This window comes from Molossus molossus, unplaced genomic scaffold (assembly GCF_014108415.1).
Source record: "Molossus molossus isolate mMolMol1 unplaced genomic scaffold, mMolMol1.p scaffold_m16_p_16, whole genome shotgun sequence".
In the NCBI taxonomy this organism is placed as follows: domain Eukaryota; kingdom Metazoa; phylum Chordata; class Mammalia; order Chiroptera; family Molossidae; genus Molossus; species Molossus molossus.
Window position 1 is genome coordinate 48,508,847 of NW_023425351.1, and position 18,716 is coordinate 48,527,562.

General features: G+C 39.5%; 1 protein-coding gene across 3 annotated transcripts in view; it reads left to right on the forward strand.

Annotated features, from left to right (window-relative positions):
• Positions 1 to 18,716, forward strand: part of ZFPM2 (zinc finger protein, FOG family member 2) — a 443,798-nt gene that overhangs the window by 412,973 nt on the left and 12,109 nt on the right. The gene's annotated exons all lie outside the window — the stretch shown is intronic.

Below are 18,716 nucleotides of genomic sequence, written 5' to 3' on the forward strand. Positions count from 1 at the left end.
CATGGTTCCTACCCGCCACACATATTTACCATCTTATCAGTGACATTCAATGCAATACGATAAATATATGCCTCGGGATGTCTTATTTCAATATCTTTATTTGGAAAGAGGAGGAAAAAAAAAAACCACATTTAGGTTTCTTTCTCTAAGAATAGTTTGTTATCTACTGGGATGTTTATGTTTTGGGTGGATTTTTATACTGTTTTACTTTATATCCTCTGAAAAACAGATTCAACCACTAAGGAAACTTTGTCGCTATGAAGCACATGTTATTTTCTTAAAACAAAAGTAGACCTCTTGCTTTTCTGCTGGGCTAGATTTAGCTACTAAAGCTACTTGTGATAAAAATCAGGGTCTATCATGAGTTTATTTCAGCCACCTTTTTCCTTTGATTCTCTCTCTGACCCTCCCCACCCCCACCCCCACCCAGGTCCCTTCTTGGCTTCACCGGCCACTTCCTGGGCCAAGTGCAACTTCCTACTATGGGATACATCAGAGATTCAGATCAGTGTTCTCTTCTAGAGTCCGAATTCTGTCTTTTTCTTCTCTCCTTGCCTTCTCTCCCCTCTTCCTTTTCTCTGGGGAGGTCAGAAAAAGGGGATCCATGTTTCTGACTTTATTATGATTTTTCTTATGTCAGGACTTTGTTGGTTCTAAAAGACTAAAATCCTAAATTGAGCCTTGATCTTGAACTTTTATTTTTATGCTGTATCTCCTTTGCCTGTCTTTCCGCTTATCACAGCTTATAAAACATTACCACAATGTGTCCTTAGCCTGACCCTACCTCTGTTGAAATCCTTTTCAAGCCCTAATTATATCCTGTCTTGACTTTTTCAGTTCCTTCTTCAGCAATCTTCCACTCCCTAAAATTTTGGCTCTACTGAACACTGCAACTAGATCATTCTGGTGGACCCTTTGTGTACAGAAAAAGCTGTCATAACCTCAACAACTTACCTCCTTCTTTTACTCCGTTTTAGTAGAGCTATAAAGAAAGAAAACTTAATCTGTGCACCTTTCTTATGTCCATTAAGAAGAATTTTGGGGAAAATGGGTTGATTCCCTCGTGTCCTCCCAAATCCCACCTTTATTTTCTGTGTCCCCTTTTATTTATATTTGCATTTGTATCAGGCCATACGTAGGTAGACTAGATATCCGATTGATCTGTTAACCGTCTTTGATCTGGTTAATGTAGAGCTTACAGAGCGGTTCAGGAACTGCATTGGAAAGAATTACAGGCGGGGTAGTGACAGTGCTCCCCTCACTCCTCCCCTGGGGCAGTTTCCTCCTGCTCTTGTGGAGTTGACTGTCAGGAGCTGTGCTCTGTAGGGGAGCCAGAGAGCTGGACCATGCAGACGATGCACTTTTCCACAACGCAGAGACTAGGTCTTCAAACCTACGGATGCTTGCAAAAGGAGAAGAAAAAGAAGGGTACTGATCTCAAGGAAAGTGGTTAAACACAAACTAGAGCTTTTCTGTTCAAAAATTTGTTTCCAACTCCCGTTAAAATGGCAGCTCATTTCCAAGGATCTCCCTATTGTTGGGAGTCAAAATGAGGTCCTGTAGTAAGTGTTTACAAATGTTACACTATTCGCTATATTTTCCCTTATGCTATTCACTCATAACTAAGCCTTAGAGAATACTTTCTTTTGTTACCTAGGTAGTAAGTTCAGTCTTACTCTTCTAAATAACATCTAAATGATATCTTGGCTTTCCTAAATCATTAAACCAAAAAGCCCCATTTGGAAATTTAAAACTAAAATGCAACAATGAAGTATTCTAGGCATCTGTTCCCCAGCCAACAAACAAAAAAAGGAGCAAACCGAAACCCCACCCAGATGGTGAGGAAGGTGTGACTCAGATAGACATGGAGGCGGCTGCGGTGAATTGAGCAGAATATCACCCAGCTCAGGAAGTCATAAAGCAACGCCAGCCTCTGTGCCTTCCCTCCTTCCCCGGGTCCCATTTCCAGGTCACTCATCTGCTTCCGGCTTTGTTTACTCCCAGCCTGCTCACAGTGCAACTCATCTAGTGACATGTGTTTTTGACCTGAGCATTGGTAAATGAAGAGAAATATGTTGATGCAACCTTCGTGACTTCATTCAAGTCCCTCTTTCTGATGACCTTCTTGATGGACTGCACTCTTGAGTGAATGTTCTTCTCTGTTTCTCCTCCTGCATTCAACTGCCTCCTGATTCCAGGGCCTAACCAAGGTCATACTGGAGGAGCACTTCCATGAAGAGATCCCCTCACTGCCTTCTCCTTCCTGCTCTCTGTTCCCTTTACATGAGACTCATACCTAAAGGTGAAGGATGAAATGTCATATGAAACATGAGAATATTGTTTATCAAATTCTGCCACAACAGAGTCCCACTAAGAAGGAATGTTCTCTCCTTTTTTCCTCAAGACAATGACGAGAGTACATTTTTTTCAAAGCTAAATGACACCAGTCTGAAGATGTTGCACTCATTTTGAGACGAAGACAGCGTATTTTAATGTTCATCTTACTGAAAACAATTGGTAAGCTCTTGAATATAGCAATGACCCTTCTGTGCAAATTAATGCACAGTAAAATTTATCATTCCAAACTGCACAATAAAATGGAACAGAAGGCCGTACAAGTCTTAGAAAAATCATTTGGCTCTGGTTTTATCATCACACGAGCAAAATTTTGAGATTTTGCCGTGTATTCCCCCAAGATCACCCACTCATCTGCAACAGCCTTGGCAGGAGGCCACCCTCTCTTCCACACTGCCCTTCCCAACTCAACTGTCAAGGGCCGACCTTGAAAGATGGATGTTCAAAGCACTGGGCAAAGCCACACTCCCTTTCTGTTTATGGAGTTACAATGACTTGGAGCCCATTTCTTCCTTTGAAATTATACCACGCGCTATTATGTTGACTAAGCACTTGCTTAATGTCTCTTGTCTTATCAATGCTAATATAATTTATGAGAAATGCTCAATGTTCTTAAGTGGTATGAAGATTATAGAGTAGCTATCATGTACATATCCTAAAAGTGCCTGTTTTAAACAGGTCCTACAAATGATGGTGGGATGCAACATGATGCTTATTCGACAGAGCCCCAGTGAGGTTTCCAAACCCACTTTCCACTCTCTGTAGTGGACCTAGAAATTCAACAATTGAACCCTTTACATTTGGGGACTCACAGTTGGCAACTATACAATTGAGACTCTGATCCAGGACTCCCACTTAAGAATGACGAGTGTTGAGAATGTAGTGACTATAGTGTGACTTTGGGCCCCTTTGCCGTGTGCAAAGCCAGATTAAAATCAAGTGGGGAAAAGCACTCAGTCAGTGACAGCATGATACTGAGATGTGGGAGAAGGTGAGTGTCGAAGGATTCATACGGACGCTCAGAGAAAATTCCTTACACTCTTTGTCATTAGTGTGAATGAAGTACTGCTAGTTATAGAGACCTGATGGTGGTAGAAAATAACAGTTTTAAAATTCACAGCAAAGTTTCTTTTCATTGGAGGAGGAGAAAGCAGGCATGGGGAACGGAGAAGAAACACAGGAGAACATCACTTCGGACAGACTTGCCAGTGTTATTTAATTTGACCGTTCAAAGCCTTTCCCCTTCCTCCGTACAAACACATAACTCCCCGTAACATTCAGAGTCAGTATATGTGTCTCAGTAATCATAAAATATTTACTCAAAGAGTTTTATTATAAGACTTTAAAACATCCATAAAACCCATTCATAAACAAGAAAAGGCCTTTCATAAGAAAGTAAAGTGCAAAAAAAAAAAAAAGCAAATAAATGACAATGGTCTTATTTTAAGCTGAAAATTTATTTGATGTATGTATATACTTCAGGAACCCGGGCTTCTGCGTTTTTGTGTGTGTGTGTGTGTGTGTGTTTTGTTTGTTTGTTTGTTTTCCTGTTTCAGGGGCAGGGGAGGGGAGGGGAGAGCGGGTTTGGGGGGGTAGGTTACCTCTTCCTGCTTTATCTTCACTGGGGCAGTGAGTTGAACCCAGTGTCATTTAGATGAGCATCGGAGGATTGTCTATAAATTAGCACAAAATTGTTCAGTCAATTAACAGAAGTCTTTGGGGATTGTAAAGCTTGGTATAGCAACTTCACATTTAGGATAAAATAGAATGAAATAAATAAAACCCGTATTTTCTTTTCTTCTGTGTCTTGGCTCATAGAATGCACTGAGCGCCATCTGCTGGTGATTAGTTTTTCAAAACTTTGTTTTGTTACCTAACTACTGAATGTCAGTTGAAATCAAGACTAGGTACCTATATATCTGTATATAGAGAGAGATTTGTGAATAAAAATCAAAGAGTATTGATGTACTATAAATATATTTTATTTCACATGAAAGTGTTTTATTATAATCCATTATACTTTTGCCTTAGACTAGAGTTAGACTAGAGATCCAGCAACATTTCAAATAAGAAATGAGTTGAGTTTCCATATTTTAGAATAGAACAGCATGAAAGTTTTAGATATACAAGTAATAACTGTTAATATTTTCTGGTTTCACTTAAATCATGACATGAAAATACCTACCTGGTGCAACAACATTTTTAAAAGTTAAAAATAAATAAAACATCTCACCTCTGCATTGGTGTGTGTATTTGGAAGCATTTAATGAACATGAAAGTTTACATCTTAATCATCTTTAATCATTAAACTACACATTAAATTATGTTATAGGTTTATTGTTAATTTTGTAAGACATTATAAATCAATATGCTCACTTTTACTCCATACCCTATTTGCTAATTAAAAATAAAAAATCTGTGACCAAAGAATATCAGAGTCTGGATAAAAGTCTCTAAGGTAAGATGAGAAGGAAATAGAGTTCTTCTAGAAAGAATTTAACTTAACACAAATTAGCGTCTTCGAAGATTTTATGTTATTTAAAATCTATGTCAAATTGTTGTTCTAATATTTGATATCTCTGAAATTCAAGGAATGTAATAAAATCACATGTGATTTTTTTTTTTTCCTGCATTTCCCATGCGGGAAAATCAGACTCATTGTTCCTCATTCACTGTCTTCTCCAGACCAGGCACAGGAAGAACTGGATGCATGAGTGTCCATTTCTACCATTCCTGTGGAAGGCACTTATTAGTTCTGTTGTATTTAACAGTCAATTGTAAAGAAAAATAATTACTTACGAGAAAGCACTTAGAAAAACAAAATAAAAGCATAAACATTAATTTACATTGTGTTATAATAAGAAAACCTGACAAGAATGGTAATCGCAGAATTTGAACTCTTAATAACAGAATATGGCCATTGTTCACCATAATACATAGTCAGCCTAGGGGCTCCTTAAGTAGAATTGTGGAATCTTATGGAAGGATAGTGTGTTTTCTGGAAAAAGGAATAACATGAGAAAAGAAACATCCTCTGGGCAGCAAAGGCATATAAAAAAAGGATATGAAAACTACATATATAGTAGTTTTTAAGTATAAACAACAGGGCAGTGGTGCATTTAATACTATTGAGAGTATTTTTTTTTTAATAAACAGTTTATCTTGTTAAGAGAAAATTAAGAGTAAATATACTTAATAATGAATAAACTTTGAGAAATCATGGAATGATTTTGGCTTTTCAGAGAGTGGTTTCCAGAGAAACTGCAAAAGAATCTAACCCTTTTCCTAGTTTCTTCCTTCTGTAGATAGATCTGGTTAGCACAGAAGGGGCAGGATTTCTTCTAAGAAAAAGGAGTTTCTGGGTGGAAAATAGGGGACATTTGTGATAGTGTGTGTGTGTATATGTAAGTTTCTGACCATTCGAACCTACTGTTGTTGAAACCCACCTTGTGGAAGGAGTCGTTGGGCAGAGTACCTCTAAGTCCTCGGGGGCAATAGGACATGGATGCCCTCCATCTGTGGTGGCAGACAGTGAATGACAAAGGCAGGGTCCTGCCAGCTACTTGGCACTGCCACCCCATGCATCCACCCCCATGCATCCACCCCCATGCATCCACCCCCATGCATCCACCCCCATGCATCCACCCCCATGCATCCACGTGGCCCTGCTGGGGGCTGCCAGCCCTTCAGCACCCCTGCAGAGGAGCCTACACTTTTAAACTGACTCCCCGGAGAAGTTTAATGAGCCTCTTGGAATTAAAAGGAAAAAAAAAAAAGCAAAACAAAGAAGTGTAATGGAAATATGCAAGCTGAAAAAGGAATAGAGAGGTTCATTTCCAGGCTGAGGCTTGGGGGGCTTTTATCAAGATACTGCCGTGGATATTGTACAGAGTCGTGGAAGGAGGAAAGAAAAAATTAAAAACAGCCTCTTATGATGAACTTGTATAATTTATTCCTCTGCAGAGCAGTAGGCACAATGTTTCATTTTCATTCTCCTCCACCTAATTTCTGAGCATTCCCAGGCTGGGCAAGAATGAAAATTACGCATACCCAACACAGGAGGCATAATGGAAGTGTGGAATGCACTCAGATTATTCATAAGCTTTCAAGTTGTGTATTTTGGTGGAGATTTCCTCCCTTCTGCTCCTGATTGCTGATGAAGAATGGTGTTTTAATAGGCAGATGGTAAAGACAATTACAGTTAGGGGCTCAGCTGGGAGTTACATCAGTTTATTGCAAATTATTAGTTGATAAATGCTTTTGTTTACAAGCAGAGTCTTAAGCAGCTTTGTAATCAGTGTATCAGCTGCAGGGGGAATTTTGACAGATCGCCTTTGGGGTGTAATGTCACCTCTTGGCTAGTCATTTAAAATCACGATGGCCACGGTCAGACAGGCTTCCTCGGGGCACCATTGTGAGCTCCTGCAAAGCCAGACACAGCAGCACAAGGAGAGCACGAACCCCAGGAGTGCTGGAAAGACTCCGTGAGCTGACCTCTTCCTGTTGAAATCCCATAAAACACCGCATCTGTTTGCCTAAATCCAAGGTAGGCGACCTGAGGTGCCTAACTTCCAACACAGTTGGTCAGGTTTTTCCGGGCAGTTCCGAACGTCGTCTTCTTTATGGGTCAAACTTTCTGCACCTGCTCCTCAGCAGAAATCTGGAACTGACCGCAGTGACTGTTTACTTTCCTGAAAAAAGGCTTCATGTGTTTCTTAAAAGGAAGAGGAAATTCTCTCAGTAGGAACCATTTTCTTAAAGGAAAAAATAAGTTCTATGGAGAGAATGCACGCCAGGAGCCAAAAGACGTGGTGGGGACCTGTTCCACGTTTGAGCCGGAATGCTGGCTGGGCAGGAGGGGAGTTTAGGAAACACCCTGGTTGAACCAGCTGGCTTTGATGTCCTTGTCTCTAAAATGGGATGATAGTGTTTCCTATCTGTCGCACAGATAATTCCTTTAGATGAATGAGGGTGTTCATGTTTCTTTGTTTCTCAGTTCTGCTCAGACCAATGTTATCTGTTGAATTTATGCTGATGAATAAAGCATGTAATGTTTGAAATGACGAAGAATTCATAGCTGGTGTTGTTACGCTCATTTCCAAAATACTTGCTGAAAGACGGTGCTGGGATTTAGTACTTTTACATTATAGCATTGCCAATATTTACTAGTTTTTGGCGTTTCCATAAAGACATAGTTTATAAAGCTGAGGAATCAAAGATGTCACCTTGAAAGGATGCTGGTGATCAAAGGCCTATACACAATTTGTGTTTATTAACTTTTACATTTCACTCTAATAAAATAAGTTTTGTGGGCTTAATTGGAAGAGAAATATTTAAATACATAATCATTCATAATAGCTCCTGTAATGGTCATTTTTCTTTGTACCTGCTGACTACTAATTAATATGATTTTATTTCCTGGTATTCAGTGCTCATTCTGCCAGCACATATACTTTGGGGGAAAAATATTTCCTGGGATTCAAGGAAAACTTACTGGGCTAAGAAGGAACTAACTCCTGAAGTCAGATGCCAGATTTCATAGCTGGAATTATATACACTATATCCCCTAAAATATTGACATAATACAGGATGATCTTTGGAAATATTAACCCAGCTGATAAATTTTCAATCATGTGTAAAAGATGTTTTACCTTAATCTCAGAAACATGGTTAAGTATGTCTATTCATTTATCTCCCTAACTCCTGTTGTTTCTATTTCAGATTCTCAATTCAGATCCTCAAATCATCAAAATAGAATAAACCTTATTCAAACTGACCACATGGTTTAGTAAAGTTTGTCATTTTAATGTTGGGTTGACATAAGCTTACTGAAAAACATTTGGGAGAAAACTAGAGTGTAGTTTTTATCCTCACTTCAACATTCAACACACAGTATTCAGTTCCCAATGTTCCAGTTCTTAAGTAATTAAATGTTCTATTTACATCAGAGGAAAGGCTTCTCACAGAAGAGTTGTAGAATAAAAGCCTTGCTATCTTAAATTGTAAATCGTGTTTTAACAGAAAGGGCATAAACGTCGTTTTTCGATTTCTATAATCAAGTTAATGAAGGATAAATCGTGCATTTGGGAAGTACTCCTGCTATGTGTCCATGTCTCTTGATTGGAAAGGCAAAGAATAAAAAATAAATAAAATAAAATAAAAGCTGTCCTCTCCTTCGGCCCAAATACCAAAGGGACACTCCTGAGTTGCTGGCCAACTCCGATTTTCCCCTCCCTCTCGCAGGAACCGCTGGGATGCTCTATAAAAAGATGTCAGGAGCACCAGCCTGGGAAAGTTGAATGCCCCAAAAGCCCTGCATTGCCTATAAGTACAAATGAAAAATGTTAAAGATAATTTAAAAACAGGAAAGACCTTTTGCAAAATGCTTTTGATTTATTGCCGTGTATGGTGCAGATCTTTATCAATTATTCTCACTTCATTTTATTCACAAACTATTGTAAACTCTGAGTTGGCATGTTGCTGCATACGGAAAAAAGGCATTAATCAACTCTCAATAAACAAGTGCAAGATCTATCTAACAACTATGAAGTAGTTAATACATTTTTAAGCAATTTTATTCTAGAAAAGAGGTCTAAAAGAGTAGTGCTTAATTATCTGGACTCCTCTGTGCTGGGCTCCCTTTTGATTGTATTAATGAAGCAGCTGGCCCATTGTTTCCCTTTAATTCCTCTATTGTTTTAAGAATATGTCACAGCTCTTTATTCTTTTATCAGGTGCTGTGCAGGAGGGTCCGCACAATACCTCATATTCCTACTGTGTTTGCCAATGCACAAAGAACCTCCACTGCGGTTTTCAAAGAAGGGGCACACATAATTTATAAGTTCTCTTCCTTGCACTACTCCACTGTCAAGAATTTCAACAGTATTGGGTTTGAATTCATTATAAAATGTGTATTAAACAATGTGGCTACGTATAGATATACGTACCGCGTTAATGTCAAAGCCCCAAGATCTGGGCAGTCACACATGGAGTGTTGAAATGAGGCAATTATTTAGCGTTTAGGGAATTATTCTGACCAATCACTTCCTGGTTATGAAAAGATTGCATTTCACCAGCGAGCGTCATCTTGGATTTTCAAATAATTTAGTAAGAATTGAAAGAAGGCAATGACCAAACAAGGAAGTAGGCTTGTTTCCTCCACCGCCAAAAACATGATGTCCTCGTGAGCGTGTCTGCCTGTGTGTGTTAAACAGCCCACGTATCCCCCAGAGAAAAACTTGAATTTACTTTTGTGCCTAAGATGTATTATGACTTCCTCGATAGAAAAATATGTGATCTTTATCAACTAAATTCTGATCATTAATTGCCCATCTTCTTATTGTATATCTTAAGAAATCCAAATGCTATAGTAATATAGTATATAAAATAACATTTATCTGCCAGGGTTATTTTAAAATGCTGATTCATTTATACACCGTTATTTTTTCCTCCAAATATCCATGAAAACCAAAGAAAAATCACTCATGCTGAAATCATCATGCAGCTCTGATTCACATAGACTTTCCCTTTTTATACAAGCAGGGGTTTTTTGTTTTTGTTTCTGTTTTTGTTTTTGTTTTTTCCTTGTCAAACGTCTGTATTTGGGAGGCTGTCTTATTGATTTTTCCTCCCTAGAGTTCCCACTCTAATAAAGAGAAGTAAGACTTAATGACCTAATGCTATGTAGTGAAAGTTACTAACTTCAGCTTTGAGAAAAGCCCTTAGCGTAAGTGGTGATCTTAAGCACCTATTTCCTCTTATATTGCTAGGTGAGTGTGGGGGGGCTTTGTTTTTTGTTTTCTTTTTAGCTGAAAATAAAGTTTCAAGCTGGTATCCCTATCTATTTGCTTAAGGTTCCTTATCCTTGTCCACATGGAGGTAGAGTAATAAAAAATCTAAATGTGATTTAATTGGTTCAATTTGCTGTATATTTTTATGCTAAGCTTAGGTTCATATCTTGATAAGCCCAGACGTAGTTTAGCTCAAGGTTTACAGCTTCATGTTGCTTGTATTTCCTTATTTTTACAAAGCAAGCGTCTATCAATCACACAGATAAATTAGAAAGAAACATGTATAGACATAACACATGGAAAAGATTTTTCAGCGTGCTATGTAATTTATTAACCTGATTTTTACCATTGTAAGAAGCCACGAATTGCAGATAGCATGGACGAAGTTAAATGCTTTTATACTGGATACATTTTGCTTGTACAGAACTCTATAGGTATGGTCGAACAATATAATTGAAGCTTTGTCAGCTCTGTAACCTAGCAACAGATAATACTGTTAGGTTACTGAATTGCTCCTGGTTGACAAGTAGGGAGTATTTTTGTGTTTATCATGTTTGCTAATGATGGGATCCTTTCCAAAAGGCTTGTCTTAATCTTAATTAGAGTTTATCAGCAGAGGTCTGCTTGACATTGTGCAGACACTGATTTCATAAATAATAAAAAGTGCAAGTGAAAAATCTGGCAGGATGGAGAGATATTTAAGGCCACTGCTTCTAGTAAGAGGAGTGTGAATTTCCAAAATATAATCGAGTTTGAACTGTGACTTTATTCTTTGTTATCGAAACTTGTAGTACACTTCATTGCAGTTTTGACAGCAATTATGAGAAAAATTTATAAGCTTCCTGTTAGGAACCATATCGTTTTGTACAAGAACTTTGATCATAAACATTACTTAGTACATGGTTTTTCAAGAACGTCAAGGTCTTAGTAGTGATTACTTCCTATGGAACCTTGAACGTATTTGTCCTTTATTTGTGACGGGAGTCGTGTGTGGGTATGGAGACGGGGCAGAGTGCCCGTGTGCAGCATGAGAGGCAGACAAAAGAGAGACTCCAAAACAACCTTTGCGTTTGGAGACAGCCAGGAAGGTATCAGATAGCTGCTTCAGTGCCCGATGTCATTTGATAAAGACTTCATGCCCATGCAGTAGGAATGGGATTTTATTATTCTGGTTTGCACAGTAAGATCTTTTACAATTGGGAGGAGCGGTATTATTGATCAATTCTAATAAGTTACGTACCTTCAAAATAATAGGGTTAAACATTGTAAAACAATATAATTTACAGTTTTACTAAGTTTCTCACTGGCTTATTCACTTGAAAGATGATACTAACTCACTACATCTTTCCTCTTTCTGGCTTTCTTCACCTTTCCACTCACCATTCCCATATTCTTCAAATATTAGGGGAAAGGGGAAATTCAAAGCTATTTTCCAATGTTATTTTCTGGCATCAAAATGGACATCTCGCCCTGGCCAGTTTGGCTAGCGGTTAGAGCAGACCAATGAGTCACAGGTTCACTTCCGGTCAAGGGCACGTACCTCGGTTGCGATCAGCTCCTGGCCCTGGTTGGGTCGTGAAGGAGGCAGCCACTCAGTGTGTCCCTTTCATGTTGATGTTTCTTCCTCTCTCTCCCTCCCACTCTATCTGAACGAAGATGGAGAAATGACCTCAGGTGAGGATAAAATAAATAAATAAAAAAGAATGGAAGTTTCTTTGCTGGATTGTTTGAACACATCTCTGAAACATTTGATTATCAAGAGACTTTTTGTTCAGAATCTCTCTCTCTCTACCCCATACAAACTGCAGATGGTTCACACTTATGCCAGTGATTCCTAACTCTAGAGACACATCAAGCCCTCTAGTGAGCTTCTAAAAAATAATGAAGCCCAAACTTCACTCCCAGGGATTTTGATTTGATTGATCTGGGGTGGGACCCACAAATCAGTGTTGATTAAGATTGCCAATGATTCAGTAGAATTCTTATGCACTTTTAGTGTCCAGCTGAACTTGCGATTTAAATAGGGAATTGGGCAAGTGCTTCATTCATATTTAATATTATCAAATGAGTTTGATATGTGTGGAATGTTTAGAATAATACTTGGCACATAGTAAGTGCTTTCTAAGTGATAGTGATTATAAATTGTTCATTATTCTGATTAGAAGATAACTTGGAGTTACTTCCACATCACAAATATAGACATCATTCCCCAGATTGTAACTATACATTTAAAAGGTATATCTCATCACTGTGTAATCTTCTTGACTCTGGTTCATAAAGTGAACCATCTCACTCCTAAGAGAGACAACTGTGCTAAGGACTCAAACTGAGTGCAATGTGGTTAGTGAACATCAGATGGCGCTGTGACTTGGTACACCTGGTTTTTCATACAGAATCTGGAGCCCAACTGCCTCATTCTAATCCCTTCTTCCGTGTCCCCTTGTCTTCCTTCAGTTTCCCTCTAGCTGTGTGACCCTGAATAACTTACTACACTTCCAGCCCCATGATCTCACAGCACATGGTAACCACTTAACGAATGTATGATTATTACTATTATTAGCACGTTGTTTGTAGAAGCACTAAAAGTTGCTTACAACTTGCTGATAATAATCTAGAGGGTATCTAGCCTCGGGCTGTCACTTCACATGATGTATGTAAAGTGATTCTTCAAGATTACACAGTAATTAAAAATCCGTTCAACTAGAACTAAAGTTTCTTACCCTCCAGTCAAATGCACTTCCGGTTCATCTTTGCACTGAGGACAAATAAATTTTTAGTGATTTTTGGGTGCCAGTTATGCCTCATAATTATCATGCTGTCCCTTAAATCAAAAGCATTTGCTCTGGAATGGCTATGCAAAGAAAGTCGTAAGGGCTTTATCAATTAAACATGCATATATGCACCAACACCTTTACATAATTCTATTTGTGTTTATGTCAGTATATCATTTGTGTAGACTAGTACGTTGAAAATCCTCCTGGTTTAAATCTAGGGCATTAAGCATACTACTCATATGAGAGCTAAGAAAACATCGTTTGTTTGTATTAAGTTTCATACCTATAGAGAGTTGACAAGAACAGTCCACTGGCTCTCAGAACACAGGCAGAAACCCAGCTCAGCGGCGTAACCAGGAACTCACAATTTTCAGATGTACACAGGTATCCAAAATGTATTCAAATGAAAAGGGTTCATGTGGCCAAATAAAGTAAGCTCCTTCTTAGCAGCAACTTCATTCCACTAGAGACGGAGCTTACAAGCAGTAGTTTGATAATTAGCTTTATCAGAAAAAAGTAGGAGGGGAGCAGACCTTATTTTTGTTTTGTTGTGAACTGTCTCATATGAAAAGCACTTTATACAAGTTATGTTCCTGCCCTGGCCAGTTTGGCTCAGCAGTAGAGCATCGGACCAATGAGTTGCAGGTTCGATTTTGGCCAAGGGCACGTACCTTGGTTACAATTTGTCTCTGGCCCTGGTCGGGGTCATGCGGGAGGCAACCAGTCGATGTGTCCTTCTCACATCTATGTGTGTGTATCTCTCTCTCCCTCCCACTCTATCTGAAGATAAATAGAAAAATATCCTCAGGTGAGGATTAAAAAAAAGTTATGTTCCCATCCTTAGTTACAGCTAAAAGACTTGTACAAATATTCTAGTATCGCAGTGGATGTCTTTTAGTGAATAAATGGTACTCTCATTTTTATCCAATGTCTTTATTATGGTAAAATATATACAACATAAAATTTGCGTTTTGCCCTGGCCGGTTTGGCTTAGCGGTTAGAGTAATCAGCCTGCGGCCCAGAGAGACCCGGGTTCGGTTCCCGCTAAGGGCATGTGCCTCGGTGGCAGTTTGTCCCCGGCCCTGGTTGGTCGTGCAGGTGGCAGCCACTCGATGTGTCCCTTTCAAGTCGATGTTTTTCTCTCTCTCTCTCCCCGTCCCACTCTGTCTGAACAAAATATCAAAAAATGTCCTCAGGTGAGGATAAAAAATATTTGCAATTTTAACCATTTCTAAGTATACAGGCCACTGGCATTAAGACATTAACTTTGTTGTGTAAACATCACCACCACCCATCTCCAGAACTTTTTTCATCTTGCAAACCTGAAACTCTACCCATTGAGCAGTAACTCTCTATTTACTTTCTTTTTTATTTTGAATATTCTTTTTTTTTTTTTCAATCCTCACCTGAGGAGGATATTTTTCCATTTTTTTGTACAGATAGAGTGGGAGGGAGAGAGAGGAAGGGAGAGAGAGAGAGAGAGAGAGAAACATCGACGTAAAGGGACACATCGAGTGGCTGCCACTGCACGACCAACCAGGGCCGGGGACAAACTGCAACCGAAGTACGTGCCCTTAGCGGGAACCGAACCCGGGTCTCTCCGGACCGCAGGCCGACGCTCTAACTGCTGAACCAAACTGGCCAGGGCTATTTTGAATATTCTTAAGTATGAGGGGAATTATACAGTATTTGCCCTTTTGTGACTTAACATGATGTCCTCAAGGGTAATCTATTTTGTAGTATTGTCAGACTTTCCTTCCTTTTTTTTTAAATCCTCACTTGAGGACATTTTTCCATTTTTTGTTCAGATAGAGTGGGAGGGAGAGAGGAAGGAAGAGAGAGAAACATCGATGTGAAAGGGACACATCGAATGGCTGCCACCTGCACAACCCAACCAGGGCCGGGGACAAACTGCAACCGAGGCACGTGCCCTTAGCGGGAACTGAACCCGGTTCTCTCTGGACCGCAGGCCAACGCTCTAACCGCTGAGCCAAACTGGCCAGGGCAGACTTTCCTTCCTTTTTAAGGCTGAATAATATTCCTTTATATGTACACGCCACATTTTATTTGTCTATTCTTCTGTCAATGGACACTTGGGTTGCTTCCATGTTCTAGCAGTTTTTAATACTGCTGCTCTGGGCCAGCCCAGCGTGGCTCAATGGACTGAGCATCCTCCTGTGGACTGAGAGGTCCCGGTTCCATTCTCGGTCAGGGCACCTGCCGGGGTTGTGGGCTCCATCCCCAGTAGGGGGCGTGCAACAGGCAGCCAATCTGGTTCTCTCTCACATAGATGTTTCTATCTCTCCCTTCCTCTCTCTCTAAAAAAATCAATAAAAACATGTTTCAAAAAAGAAAATACTGCTTCTCTGAACATGAGTGTACAAATATCTCTGAGACCCTGCTTTCAGTTCTTCTGGGTGATAAGATAATTTTCCGTTTTTAGGAACGGCCACACTGTTTTCCACAGTGGTTGTACCATTGTTCATGAGCTCTGCACAGGCTTCCGATTTCTCGCGTCCTTGCCAATACTTGTTATTTTCTGGGTTTTGTTTTGTTTGATTGTGGTGCTCTCATTTTAAAGCCAAATATAATATCTTGTGGTTTTTTTCCATTAACATGAGGTCAATCAGTGAAGATACCTAAATAGGTAAATATCAACAAGATTTATCATTTCAGTGCACTCAGATTGCTTCTTAATCAAGATGAATACTACTGCCTTCCATTCGAATGTAAATAAGAGTTGGCCGTATTTACCCTAGTTCTAGACAGCGGTTCTCAACCTGTGGTTCGCGACTCCTTTGGGGGTCGAACGACCCTTTCACAGGGTTCGCCTAAGACCATCAGAAAACATATTTCTGATGGCGATTCATAACAGTAGCAAAATCACAGTTATGAAGTAGCAACAAAAATAATGTTATGGTCGGGGGTCACCACAATACGAGGAACTGTATTAAAGGGTCACGGCATTAGGAAGGTTGAGAACCACTGCTCTAGAAGCAGTGGGGTAGGAAACTGGTCCCCTGCCTCTTCAGCCCCAAGTTGATTGCTCGAAACTATTTCTAACTAGTCAAGATATAGTATGAGATTGACAAATGGTGTAGCCTTCATCTTTTTTTCTGAAGTGAGTTAGCTCTTACCAGTGTAACATAGATATATTTGCTCATTGAATTCATAGGTTTGTCTTTTCTTTCTGGTAAGATTTCTTGGACTTAGCAGGGCAGTGAGAATTGGGAATGATAGCCCCAAACAGACCAAACCAAAAGGACAATGGTTAACAAGTATATAGCATTTAATATATGCCAGGTGCTCTTCTTAAGTTTTCAAATATATTAGCTTACTTAATCCTCATAATAACACCATACGTTCAGTACTATTACTATTATCCTCATTTTCAAGGGTTAGGAAACTGATAGGCAGAATGCTTAGATGATAAGTTCAAAGTCACATAGTAAGTGGCAGAGCCAAGATTTGCACTCGGTTCGATCGGTCTGGTTCCATTGTCCATACTTTCTCCAGATAGGATTATGGCCTTCACTAGCAACTGCACTTAGAATATTTTACTTTAACCAGAAACTGGAACTATGGGACAGCTTGGGGTCTCTCATTATAATTCACTCCCTCAGGTGGTGCCCTCTACATTCACCATCTAAAAAAGGCAGCCAAACAGCTGCACAGAGCCAGCCCGCGATTTTTGTGGAGCCATTCTCTTGGTTCCGCTCTAACTTTTCCAAACATACGTTCTCTCTACCTTCAAATGATTCCATATCCTCTACCCACATCTTAAATTGAGATTCCCCAAATTTCAATCTTTTGTCCTTTTCTTTTCACACTGTACTCTTCCCGGGTTACCACAACAATAAAGAATAGCACAGTCATTTACAATGTGCCGGTGACTCCTAAACCATCTTTCTTCAGCCTTGTATCTCCTCCAAGTTCCAACTGCCTCCTAGATCCTGTCACTCAGATGTTTCTCACATACCTCAGAAGTGCTGTGTTCAGTGTGGGATTCAGTATTTCCATGCATACACATACATATGTACACCACACATGCACATACATCTTTGGGCTTTGGAGCTGGACACGCAGAAGTCTAAGTTATGCTTCTGCCACGGACCACACATATGGCTTGGGGCAAGTTAATGAACTTCTCCAAGCTTCAGTTTTCTTAACTGTAAAATGAGGAAATTATCACCTACTTCGCAGAGTAATTGACAGGATCAAAACAGATGAAGTACATAAACCCCCAAGCCTATCTGGTCCAAAGTACTCCTAACAGGTACCAGTTGTCTGCTTGTTGTCTCAACATCACTTGTTAATCTACCAGCTTCGCTGCCTCGTTAATGGCATTACCATCATACGGCTTCGCAAACCAGAGACCTGTGTCATTTTCATCAAGTCCATACAACACATTTTTATTCTAATTCAACCCTTAAAAAGCTACGCTCTGTCTAAACCATAAAAGGAGATAAAGTGATAAAGACAATAAAATGTGAAACGTTACTGAGTCTGTCTGAAACCACAGGTATGCATCACAACTGCCAGGTTGTTTAATAACACAGAAAAATCCTTTTTTGCTTACTTTTCTTTGTGCTCAATATTTGTGGATATTATTTAATTTATTTATTGGAGGCTTTTGGTTCCAAGTTTGAGCTCAACTATTGAATCACCCTTGTACATAGCTCACAGCAGTGATAAAGATGAGCTGTGAGTGGTACCTTCTTCTCTAAAATCTCGATTTCTCCTGGGTAACTGAGTTCAGAACTTCCCTTTTGTGAAAAATAGTCAGAGCTGGATTTGATGTGAATTTATAAATAATGATAAATTATTACTAAATGTAAGTCATTCTGTTCATCACTGAAACCCGGCGGCTCGGAAAGGGACCCGATGGGGGAGCCTTGCTCCGCCCTCCTCGCCCCTCAAGTACACAGACTCACCTACTAAACTGTGTCCCCAAGAAAAGATAAGGTGCAAGTCATTACTTCCATCTGCAGCTGTAAATAGTGTGGATCTGTCTGTACATCAGAGATGGTCTAGTGGCGAGTGGCAGAAGTCATCCAGGGGGAAGTGTCACCAGCAGAAATACCACCACTTAGCATGTTGGACACTCACTGATTCCGCGATGATGCCGTCTAGCTTCTCTGTTTGTCAGTAAATAAAGTGAATCTGCTTCTCGACTTCGGTAAACTTGTATGCTTTCGGATATGTTAGAATCGAGGTGAAAAAAGAAGTTGTTTTTCTAATCTTTTAGGATGTTTGTGTCTCACTGGGACTTTCACACTCACGTGAAGTCTGTAATCGTACCTTTGTTTCTCCGCAAAAATCTGTTGTCGTGGAAGCTGTTTTGTTCGTTTCCTTTTGAGACTGAGTCAGCTGGTTGAATTACTTGTCCAAGTTTCCTCTAAGACAATGTCCTGATCCTTCTGTGTAACTCTGCCATATCATATGGTGTCGTTATCTTTTCCACCAGATTTTTACCACAAGTTGTTTAAAAACTATAATCTCTTTGAGGGTGGAAAAAATGAAGTGCGGTTGAAGAGACGGCCGTGCTGAAAGATAAACAGAGCAATATTACTTATCAGAATGGGTACAATTTTTACTTGCTTAACGAGTACAATATATAGCCTTGCAATATATACACAAGGAGGGGGAAGAAAGCTTTATAACATATCAAGTATGCCACGTTATTTCAGCCATAACTGTACAGGATACGTATCTAGGCCTGAGAGTGCAGATAACAAAATATAAGTGCTTTGCCTGTCTAAACATGTTAAATAAATGAGCATTCGCTATCGCATTC